Source organism: Arachis hypogaea, chromosome 1 (assembly GCF_003086295.3).
Source record: "Arachis hypogaea cultivar Tifrunner chromosome 1, arahy.Tifrunner.gnm2.J5K5, whole genome shotgun sequence".
NCBI lineage: Eukaryota > Viridiplantae > Streptophyta > Magnoliopsida > Fabales > Fabaceae > Arachis > Arachis hypogaea.
The window spans coordinates 82577528-82589523 of NC_092036.1; the positions used below are offsets into that span (position 1 = coordinate 82577528).

At 35.5% G+C, this 11996-nt stretch overlaps 1 non-coding gene across 1 annotated transcript; it reads left to right on the plus strand.

The window, feature by feature from the left end:
- The first annotated feature begins 1103 nt into the window (after positions 1–1103).
- Positions 1104–1211, plus strand: LOC112717354 (small nucleolar RNA R71). The gene has a single exon (XR_003160624.1). It is a non-coding gene; the product is annotated as a small nucleolar RNA R71 (small nucleolar RNA).
- The last annotated feature ends 10785 nt before the right edge of the window (positions 1212–11996 follow it).

The following is an 11996-nucleotide window of genomic DNA, read 5'->3' on the forward strand; positions in this document are numbered from 1 at the left end:
TGAGGTAACGTTTGCTGAACCCATGTATCTAGTTCACTAATGAGCAAAGGAGGTTCCCCTTCCCAAGTCTCATTACCAAACAACTTGGCATTCAGCTTCATCATGGCTCTTAGATATTGAGCAACTTGCTCTCCAGTTACATCTTCAACCTCTTCAGAGGAAGAATAGTCTTCAGAGCTCATGAATGGCAGAAGGAGATTTAATGGGATCTCTATGGTCTCTATATGAGCCTCAGATTCCTTTAGGTCCTTAATAAGGAACTCCTTCTTGTCTGGGAGATGTCCCATAAGGTCTTCCTCATTGGGATTCACGTCCTCCCCTTCCTCTCTAGGTTCGGCCATTTTGATTAAATCAATGACCTTGCACTCTCTTTTTGGATTCTCTTCAGTATTGCTTGGGAGAGTACTAGGAGGAGTTTCAGTGACTTTCTTACTCAGCTGGCCCACTTGTGCCTCCAAATTTCTGATGGAGGACCTTGTTTCACTCATGAAACTTAAAGTGGCCTTAGACAGATCAGAGACTATGTTTGCTAAGTTAGAGGTGCTCTGCTCAGAATTCTCTGTATGTTGCTAAGAAGATGATGGAAAAGGCTTGCTATTACTGAGCCTATTTCTTCCACCATTATTAAAGCCTTTTTGAGGCTTTTGTTGATCCTTCCATGAGAAATTTGGATGATTTCTCCATGAATAATTATAGGTGTTTCCATAACGTTCACCCATGTAATTTACCTCTGCTATTGCAGGGTTCTCAGGATCATAAGCTTCTTCTTCAGAAGATGCCTCGTTCGTATTATTGGATGCATTTTGCCATCTATTCAGACTTTGAGAAATCATGTTGACTTGCTGAGTCAACATTTTGTTCTGAGCCAATATGGCATTTAGAGCATCAATTTCAAGAACTCCCTTCCTCTGAGGCGTTCCATTATTCACAGAATTCCTCTCAGAAGTGTACATGAACTGGTTATTTGCAACCATGTCAATAAGTTCTTGAGCTTCTGCAGGCGTTTTCTTTAGGTGAATAGATCCACCTGCAGAATTGTCCAGTGACATCTTAGAGAACTTAGATAGACCATAATAGAATATATCCAGAATGGTACACTCTGAAAGCATGTCAGAAGGACACCTTTTGGTCATCTGCTTGTATCTTTCCCAAGCTTCATAGAGGGATTCACCATCTTTTTGTTTGAAGGTCTGAACATCCACTCTAAGCTTGCTCAGCTTTTGATGAGGAAAAAACTTAGCCAAGAAGGCCGCGACCAGCTTATCCCAAGAGTCCAGGCTATCTTTAGGTTGAGAGTCTAACCATGTTCTAGCTCTGTCTCTTATAGCAAAAGGGAAAAGCATGAGCATGTAGACTTCAGGATCTACTCCATTAGTCTTAACAGTCTCACAGATCTACAATAAGTCAGTTAAAAACTGATAGGGATCTTCTGATGAAAGTCCATGAAACTTGCAGTTCTATTATATTAGAGAAACTAGTTGAGGCTTCAGCTCAAAATTGTTTGCTCCTATGGTAGGAATTGAGATGCTTCTTCCATCAAACTTAGCAGTAGGTGTAGTATAATCACCAAGCATCCTCCTTGCATTATTGTTGTTGGGTTCGGCTGCCATATCCTTTTCTTATTCGAAAATTTCAATAAGGTTGTCCCTGGATTGTTGTATTTTAGCTTCTCTCAGTTTTCTCTTCAGTGTCCTTTCAGGTTCAGGATCAGCTTCAACAAGAATGCCTTTTTCCTTGTTCCTGCTCATATGAAAAAGAAGAGAACAAAAAAGGAAGATGAATCTTCTATATCACATTATAGAGATTTCTTTATGTTAGTAGAAGAAGAAAGGGGTAGAAGAAGGAAAAGAGTTAAGAATCCAAACACAAGGGGGGAAGATAGGTTCGAATTTTTGAGATGAAGAGAAGTGTTAGTAATTAAATAAATAAATAGAAGGAGGTGACAGAAAGGAGTTTTCGAAAATTAATTTTGAAAACAAGTTAGTGATTTTCGAAAATAAAATTAAAATTAAAATTTAAAACAATTAGTTAATTAAAAAGAATTTTGAAAAAGAGGGAAGGAATTTTCGAAAATTAGAGAGGGAGAAGTAGTTAGTTGGTTTTGAAAAAGATATGAAACAAACAAAAAGTCAATTAGTTAGTTGAAAAAGATTAGAAATTCAATTTTGAAAAGATAAGAAGTTGGAAAAGATATTTTGAAATTAAAAATTTGAAAAAGATATGATTGTTTTAAATAAAAGATATGATAGAAAAGATATGGTTGAAATTTATTTTGAAAAAGATTTGACTTTTAAAATTGGAATTAATTACTTGACTAACAAGAAACTAAAAGATATGATTCTAGAATTTAAAGATTGAACCTTTCTTAACAAGAAAGTAACAAACTTCAAATTTTTGAATCAATCACATTAATTGTTAGTGAAGTTTTCGAAAATTTGAAATAAAGATAAGAAAAATATTTTGAAAAATATTTTTAAATTTTCAAAAATCATAAGAGAAAAATGAAAAAGATTTGATTTTTGAAAAGGTTTTGAAAAGATAGGATTTTTAAAATTGAAAATTTGACATGACTCATAAGAAATAGCTAAGTTTTAAAAATTTTTGACTAAGTCAACTCAATTTCGAAAATTATGAGCAAAATAAAGAAATATATTTTTTTGATTTTTTTGAATTTTTAATGATGAGAGAGAAAAACACAAAAATGACTCACAACATGAAAATTATGAATCAAAACACATGATGCATGCAAGAACACTATGAATATCAAGATGAACACCAAGAACACTTTGAAGATCAAGATGAACATCAAGACTTATTTTTGAAAAATTTTCAAGAAAAGAAAAAGATGCAAGACACCAAACTTAGAAATCTTCAATGCTTAGACACTATGAATGCAAGAATGCATATGAAAAACAACAAAAAAAACAAAACAAGAAAATTTAAAGATCAAACAAGAAGACTTGTCAAGAGCAACTTGAAAATCATGAAGAACACCATGCATGAGTTTTCGAAAAATGCACAAATTTTTAACGACATGCAATTGACACCAAACTTAAAAATTGACACTTGACTCAAACAAGAAACACAAAATATTTTTTGGTTTTTTTATGATTTTTGGTATGCGCATCTACTAACTCAACACTTTCTTTACAACTTCGCACAACTAACCAGCAAGTGCACTGGGTCGTCCAAGTAATAAACCTTACATGAGTAAGTGTCGATCCCACGGAGATTGTTGGTATGAAGCAAGATATGGTCATCTTGTAATTCTCGGTTAGGCAAATAATAAATAGTTATGGAGTTTTCGAATAATAATAATAAAAAAACAGAAAATAAAGATAGAAATACTTATGTAAATCATTTGTAAGAATTTCAGATAAGTGTATGGAGATGTTGTGTTCCTTTTGGATCTCTGCAACATACTGCTTTCATACTTTCAATCCTTCTTACTCCTTTCTATGGCAAGCTGTATGTAGGACATCACTGTTGTCAATAGCTACATCTCATCCTCTCAGTGAAAATGGTCCAAATGCTTTGTCACAGCACGACTAATCATATGTCAGTTCTCGATCATGTCGGAATAGAATCCATTGATTCTTTTGCGTTTGTCATCATGCCCAACAATCGCGAGTTTGAAGCTCGTCACAGTCATTCAATCCCTGAATCTTACTTGGAATACCATAGACAAGTTTTAGACTTTCCAGATTCTCATGAATGCCGCCATCAATTCTAGCTTATACCAAGAAGATTCTGATTAAGGAATCCAAGAGATACTCGCTCTTTCTAAGGTAGAACGGAAGTTGTTGTCAGTCACGCGTTCATAGGTAAGAATGATGATGAGTGTCACGGATCATCACATTCATCATGTTGAAGTGCAACGAATATCTTAGAACAAGAATAAGCTGAATTGAATAGAAAATAGTAGTTATTGCATTAAAACTCGAGGTACAGCAGAGCTCCACACCATTAATCTATGGTGTGTAGAAACTCCACAATTGAAAATACATAAGTGATGAAGGTCCAGGCATGGCGGAGAGGCCACCCTCCAAAACGTGATCAAAGGATCAAAATACAACCCAGAGATGTCTAATACAATAGTAAAATGTCCTATTTATACTAGACTAGCTACTAGGCTTTACAGAATTAAGTAGTTGATGAAGAAATCCACTTCCGGGGCCCACTTGGTGTGTGCTTGGGCTGAGCTTGAGATTTACACGTGTAGAGGCTTCTCTTGGAGTTAAACGCCAAGTTGTAACGTGTTTTTGGCGTTTAACTCTGGTTCGTGACGTGTTTCTGGCCTTTGACTCCAGAATGCAGCATGGAACTGGCGTTGAGCGCCGGTTTTTGTCATCTAATCTCGAACAAAGTATGGAGTATTATATATTGCTGGAAAGCTCTGGATGTCTACTTTCCAACGTCATTAAGAGCGCGCCATTTGGATTTCTGTAGCTCCAGAAAATCTATTTCGCGTGCAGGGAGGTCAGAATCCAACAGCATCAACAGTCCTTTGTGAGACTTTTATCAGAGTTTTACTCAGGTCCCTCAATTTCAGCCAGAAAATACCTGATATCACAGAAAAAAACACAAACTCATAGTAAAGTCCAGAAATGTGAATTTAGCATAAAAACTAATGAAAACATCCCTAAAAGTAGCTAGATCCTACTAAAATTTACCTAAAAATAATGCCAAAAAGCATATAAATTATCCGCTCATCAATTTTATTATTTTTTTTCGAAAACATATAGGAAAAATAAAATAAGAAATTCAAACTTTTTAATAAGAATTCCAGAAATCTTTGCAATGTTAGTCTAAAGCTCCAGTCCAGGAATTAGACATGGCTTAATAGCCAGCCAAGCTTTAGCATATAAATCAGACATACAACAACTGATACTTCATCCAACTTCATATACTGATAAGGGAAAGCCTCAATCCAATTGAGTTAGACATGGCTTTTCAGCCAACCAAGCTTTAACATGCTTCATGAAACACTAGAATTCATTCTTAAAAATTTAGAATAATTTTTCGAAAACAGAAGTAAAAATTTTTTTGAAAGTTTTTTTTTTGAAAAATTTTTGAAAATAAAACAAAAAGAAAATTACCTAATCTAAGCAACAAGATGAACCGTCAGTTGTCCAAACTCAAACAATCCCCGGCAACGGCGCCAAAAACTTGTCCACAAAATTGTGATCATCAAGAATGGCGCCAAAGACTTAGTAGCGCTCTCAAACGTGAATCAAACTTTGTCATAAACCTTACGTGAGTAAGGGTCGATCCCACAGAGATTGTTGGTATGAAGCAAGCTATGGTCACCTTGTAAATCTCAGTTAGGCAGATAATAAATGGTTATGGAGTTTTCTGAAAATAATAATAAATAAACAGAAAATATAGATAGAAGTACTTATTTAAATCATTGGTGGAAATTTCTGATAAGTGTCTGAAGATGCTGTGTTCCTTCTGAATCTCTGCTTTCCTGCTGCTTTCATCCAATCCCTCATACTCTTTTCCATGGCAAGCTGTATGTAAGGCATCACCGTTGTCAATGGCTACTTCCCATCCTCTCAGTAAAAAGGTCCAAATGCTCTTGTCACAGCACGGCTAATCATCTGTCGGTTCTCGATCATGTCGGAATAGAATCCATTGATTCTTTTGCGTTTGTCATCATGCCTAACAATCGCGAGTTTGAAGCTCGTCACAGTTATTCAATCCCTGCATCATACTCGGAATACCACAGACAAGGTTTAGACTTTCTGGTTTCTCAGGAATGGTCGCCAATAATTCTAGCTTATACCACGAAGATTCTGATCAAGGAATCCAAGAGATATGTGCTCGTCCTAAGGTAGAACAGAAGTGGTTGTCAATCACGCATTCATAAGGATGGATGATGATGAGTGTCACGGATCATCACATACGTCAGGTTGAAGTGCAACGGATATCTTAGAATAAGAATAAGCTGAATTGAATGGAAAATAGTAGTAATTGCATTAAAACTTGAGGTACAGCAGAGCTCCACACCCTTAATCTATGGTGTGTAGAAACTCCACCGTTGAAAATACATAAGTGATCAAGGTTCAGGCATGGCTGAATGGCCAGCCCCCAAAGTCTAAGAACTAAACGTCCAAAGATGGATGCTAAGATAAAAGACGAAACCAAGATGTGGTCAAAAGACCGAATGGTCAAAGACTCCTAGTACAAGAGTAAAAACGTTCTATTTATACTAAAACTAGCTACCAGGGTTACAGAGATAAGTGATTGATGCAGAAATCCACTTATGGGACCCACTTGGTGTGTGCTTGGGCTAAGCTTGAGCTTTACATGTGCAGAGGCTTTTTTTGGAGTTAAACGCCAAGTTGTAACGTGTTTTTGGCGTTTAACTCTGGTTTGTGACGTGTTTCTGGCGTTTGACTCGAGAATGCAGCATGGAACTGGCGTTGAACGCCAGTTTGCGTCGTCTAATCTCGACTGAAGTATAGACTATTATATATTGCTGGAAAGCTCTAGATGTCTACTTTCCAACGCCGTTAAGAACGCTCCATTTGAAGTTCTGTAGCTCCAGAAAATCTATTTCGAGTGCAGAGAGGTCAGAATTCAACAGCATCAGCAGTCCTTTGTCAGCCTTCTATCAGAGTTTTGGTTAGGTCCCTCAATTTCAGCCAGAAAATACTTGAAATCACAGAAAAATACACAAACTCATAATAAAGTCCAGAAATGTGAATTTAGCATAAAAACCAATGAAAACATCTCTAAAAGTATCTAGATCCTACTAAAAATTTCCTAAAAACAATGCCAAAATGCGTATAAATTATCTGCTCATCAACCATTAATTTTGTTCATTGTGTGTTGTATCTCCTTCTATGATTGTAATCTTAGTTTTGCTCGATTCTTTATTTCCAAAGCTTGATGTTTTGAGTGCATTTAGCATGATTGAGGCCATCCTTGAATTAAACTCACTCACCCATATAGCCTAACCCTTATATCTACCTTTGTAAACCAATCTTGCGCAATTTAATCTCCTTCATTCTAATTGTAACCACATCAAAACCCTAAGCATAAAACCATGGAATGACCTTGAATTGCATCCTTGATTAGCTTAGGTTGAAGGTTTGTGTTTCATTTAAGTGTGGGGGAAGTTATGAGAAACATCGGTAGTAAATGAAAAAGTTTATTTTAGGTATTTTATTGAAAATTTTGGAAAATGGGTGTACATTCATGTGTCAATTTGCTTTAACCATATGCATTTGTCATAGAGAAAGAAAAAGAAATAGAAAAGAATAAAATAAATAAAGAAAAAATAATAATATGGGTACAAAGGTTTCCCCAAATGAAAGAAAAAAAAATGATGAATAAAAAATGCATATGTGTTTTGAATGCAAACTAAGGCATGAATGTGTGTAAAAAGAAGTAATGGGTGGCTAGAATGCATTTTGTGATTTGATTGATATAGGTTGAGTTGGGTACTTAAGCTAATCAAGGATTCAATCTTCTAGTCCACTTAGCCATATATTCATATTACCCTTACCCCAACCCTAATGAGGGTTCAATTACTCAATTATATGTTTCCACACTTTGTATCATGCATTCTTGCAAGTTGCTTCATTTTGAAACTTGAATCATTTCTATGGATTTTGACTACATTGGATCATTTCCTTGCTTGGCCCTATATGTCTATACTCCTGCTTGGAAATTTGATTGTTTATTTTCACCAAATCGATAGGAACTATAGATACATAGATATATATAGATAGTATATAGCATACTTGCATGCATATTGATAGTTGCATTCAATAAGTTGTTTCTCTTTGATCATTCTCCTTGTTGGTTTAGCATGAGGACATGCTATTGTTTAAGTGTGGGGGAATTGATGAGTCCATATTTGCTGGGATATTTAGGCTCGATTTGAATGGATTTCATCACATAAACCTACACTTAAGCACCAAAATAGCATACTTTTGTGATTTCTCCCTAATTTGATACTAAATGTGAAAACATGTGTTTTGTGGATAAATTGAGTAATTTAATTCCACTTTTATGCCATTCGATGTCGTGATATGTTTTCTGAGTGATTTCAAGTCATTGAGGCAATATTGGCTATACAAAAGTGGAAGGAAGCATGTACAAAGGGAGAAAACATGAAGAAAATAAGGAGGAAGCACATTGCCATGCGTGCGTGCGCACAAGCACCTGTGTGTACACACAGGAGAACATTCAGCGAAGTGTGCGTACGCACAGGTCCCTGCACATGGGTGGTGATAATTTTTCAATTACCTCCACCTTAGCATTATCAAAACCTCTATTCCTTTACTTGAAATCCGGTGTCCAAGAAAAATACCTTCAGTTACCATAAAATAGCATTTTTTCCAATTTAAAACAAAGTTTGTTTCTTGGCACCGCTTCAGGACTAAGGAAAGATGTCTCAAGCAAGAATCAAAAGAAATATCAAATATAGAAAAATTATCCATAAATACCTCAAAGAACTTTTCAACTATGTCAGAAAATATGGGAAGCATACACCTTTGAAAAGTAACTAGGGCATTACACAGTCTAAATGGCATTCTTCAGTAAGCAAATACAGCAAAAGGACAAGTGAAAGCCGTCTTCTCTTGATCTTAGGGTCCAACACAATCTGATTATATCTAGAATAACCATCTAGAAAATTACAAAATGCATGTCCAACTAACCTCTTAAGCATCTGATCAATAAAAGGCAAGGGGAAGTGGTCCTTCCTAGTTGTAGTATTGAGCCTCCTGTAGTCAATGCACATATGCCACCCCATGATGGTTCTTGTATGAATAAACTCATTCTTCTTATTCTTGACTACTGTCATGCCTCTCTTCTTGGGAACTGATGAGCGGATATTTCATACGCTTTTTGACATTATTTTCATATAGTTTTTGATATGTTTTATTTAAGTTTTATTATATTCTCATAGGTTTTAGTGTAAAATTTATATTTTTTGATTCTACTATGATTTGATGTGTTTTATGGTGATTTCAGGTATTTTCTGGCTGAAATGTGAGAGTTTTGACAAAAGCTAATTCAGAGGCAAGGAAAGCGTAGTAGATGCTGTCAGGATCTGACCTCTGTGCACTCAAGCAAGCATTTCTAGAGCTATGGATATTCAAATGGAGAATTCTTAACGGATATGGAAAGCTAACATCTAGAGCTTTTCAGCAATACATAATAGTTCATACTTGTCTTTGGAGATGAAGGTCCAAAACTGGCGTTCTACGCCAGCCATCTACCCCCTTTCTGGCGTTGGACGTCCAAAAGGGAGCAGCTGGCGTCCAACACCGACAAAGGTGTCCCAAGAAAGTGTTCAATGCCCAAGGAGCCTACTAGCACATGGATACACCCTTAGCTCAGCCCAAATACTCACCAAGTGGGCTTCGATAGTGGATTTTCACACTGCAAGCCTAAGCCTATCATATTTCTGTAATCCTTAGTTATTAGATTATTATATATAGGAGAAGAACACCCTTGTTTTAGGATCTTTGACCACCATAGAACATTATTTCATATTTTCTAGTTTCATTGTACAATATGATCCATTAAACCTCCTACATTAAGGTTAGGAGATCTGCTGAGTTTTAAGTATTAATAAAAGTACTACTATTCTATTTCAATTCGTGTTTGATTCTCTCCTAAGATGTATCTTCGTTCTTCAACCTTTATGAATTACTTGAACCGTCACAAGTTATCCTATTCTACATGGGTTTAGTGAGTGTCTTTCATCGGATATTACTGAACCAGTAGCTTGAGGATACGTCTCTTAGACGGCTAATCCACCACTTTGTTGGGGATTTCTCGAGATATTAGTTCAGCTGAGGTATGGGGAGATTGGATCTTTATGGTAAAGGCTAGAACCAAGGCACATCATTCTCTAATCTGGAAGATTCGACCTTGTCTGTGTCGTTTTGAGTGGGATCACCAAGGGGGATGAATTGCAGGAGCTTCACCCTCATTCTGACTGGATGCGCACTAAACCTGGTGTTCAGGCTAGAGGAAGATTGGCGGCCTCTCAACCAGCGTTGATGATATACAACCTCCTATATAAGAAATCATTCACAAATGGAGTAGACAATAAGAAAGTATTGATCCATAAGAACAAAGCATCTCCGAAGTCTTAACCACATTCTTATCATTGAATTCATAACCACCAAGTAACGTTATTTTTATTTTATTTTACTTTTATGCGCTTAAACAACTAAACAACATTTCCGTCCGCCTAGCTAAGATTTACAAGGTAACCACTGTTTGATCCAAGCCGACAATCCTCGTGGGATCAACCCTGACTCACCTTAGGTATTACTTGGACGACCATGTGCGAAGTTAAATTCTGCGCACTAGGTTTTTGGCGCCATTGCCAGGGATTGTTCGAGTTTGAACAAACTAACGGATTATTTTGTTTCTTAGATTAGGTATTGTTCTTAATTTTGTTTGAGTCTTTTATTTTCTTTTTCGAAAAAAATAAAAAAACTTTCAAAAAGACCTTTTCTTTTCATTTTTGATCTTTATCTTTTTTTTTTTCGTTTGAGTCTTTGTTCTTGTTCTTGTCAAAGTTTCGAACTTTCTTGGTGTTCTTTTCAAAAAAAATTCAAAAATAGTGTCTTTTGTTTGAGTCTAGTGTCAATTTATAAGTTTGGTGTCCTTTGTGTGTTCTTTGTTTCCTTTGAATTTTCGAAAAGCTCATTGTGTTCTTTCTTGGTATTCAAGTTGTTCTTGTTTCTTTTCTTGTTTTGATCTTTAAAATTTTAAGTTTGGTGTATTTAGGTGTTTTTCTTTCTAATTTTTTAAAATTTTGTGTTTTAGATCTAATAATTTAAGTTTGGTGTCATTTAGTTGTTTTTCTCTTTCTTCATTAATTCAAAAAAATCAAAAAAATATCTTTCCTATTTTTAATCAATATTTTCGAAAATTTAAAAAAGTCTTCAAGTTTTAATTTCAAAATCATTATCTTGTCTTATCTTAATTTCAAAAATCAAATTTTAAATTCTTATCTTTTTCAAATCTTTTCTTTTAATTGTGATTCTATCTTATCTTATCTTGCTTTTAATACTTTAAAATTAAATCTTTTTCAAATCTTATCTTAATTTCAGATCTTTCTTAATTAGTTACTTAATTTCTCTCTCTTTTTTTTTTCGAAATTCATCATTTAATTTTCAAATCTTTTTAATTAATTAAGCTTTTATTTTTGAATTTGATTAATAAATAAAAATAAAAATAAAAATAATTTAATTCTAGTTTTTCTTTACTTCTTTCTCCTACCTTTCTTTCACCATGAACCTAAATGGGAATGAACATTTCAGTAGAACTTTAGGATCCTACACAACCCCTACTGCTAACTTCTATCGAAGAAGTATCAACATACTGATGACTTGCATTATCTACCTCTCTCTCTCATAAAAAAGGGCCATAAAAGTGATAAATCCTCATTGATTTAATGCATTGATGAGAGCTATATCATGAATTTATAGGACATTGCTTTGAAATGAGTTCTTGCTTGCATTTCAGGTGAAAATAGCAACAAAAATGGAAGAAAACAAGCAAAGGTGACTGGGCATTTGTATGGGGTGCCACTTCAAGCAAACGCCAGTATCTTAAAGTGGGCATGGCACACCAATGCTCCACGCCAGTTATGTTCTCCAGAAGAGAGTCTTCCAAGCTCCACTATGGGGTGGCACGCCACTACTTGGCGTGGCACGTCAACTATTTTTTCCAAAGAAGAGCTCATGGAGGTTTATAATGGGCATAGAACAAGGGAGGAATCAGAAGAATAAGAAAAAGAGGCATCCATACCAAGTGAAATTCCTATGAAGAAGGAGGAGGTTGTAAGAGTATATAAGCCTAAGGCTCCATACCCACAGAGGCTACTAGGGGTAACAAAGGAACATGCAAACTCACTCCCAAAAGACTCAATGCAACATCATGTAGAAGAAAGGGAGGAACTCAATCAATGGAGTCTACACTCTAATGAAATAGAGAGTTGCATAGAGGGTGAG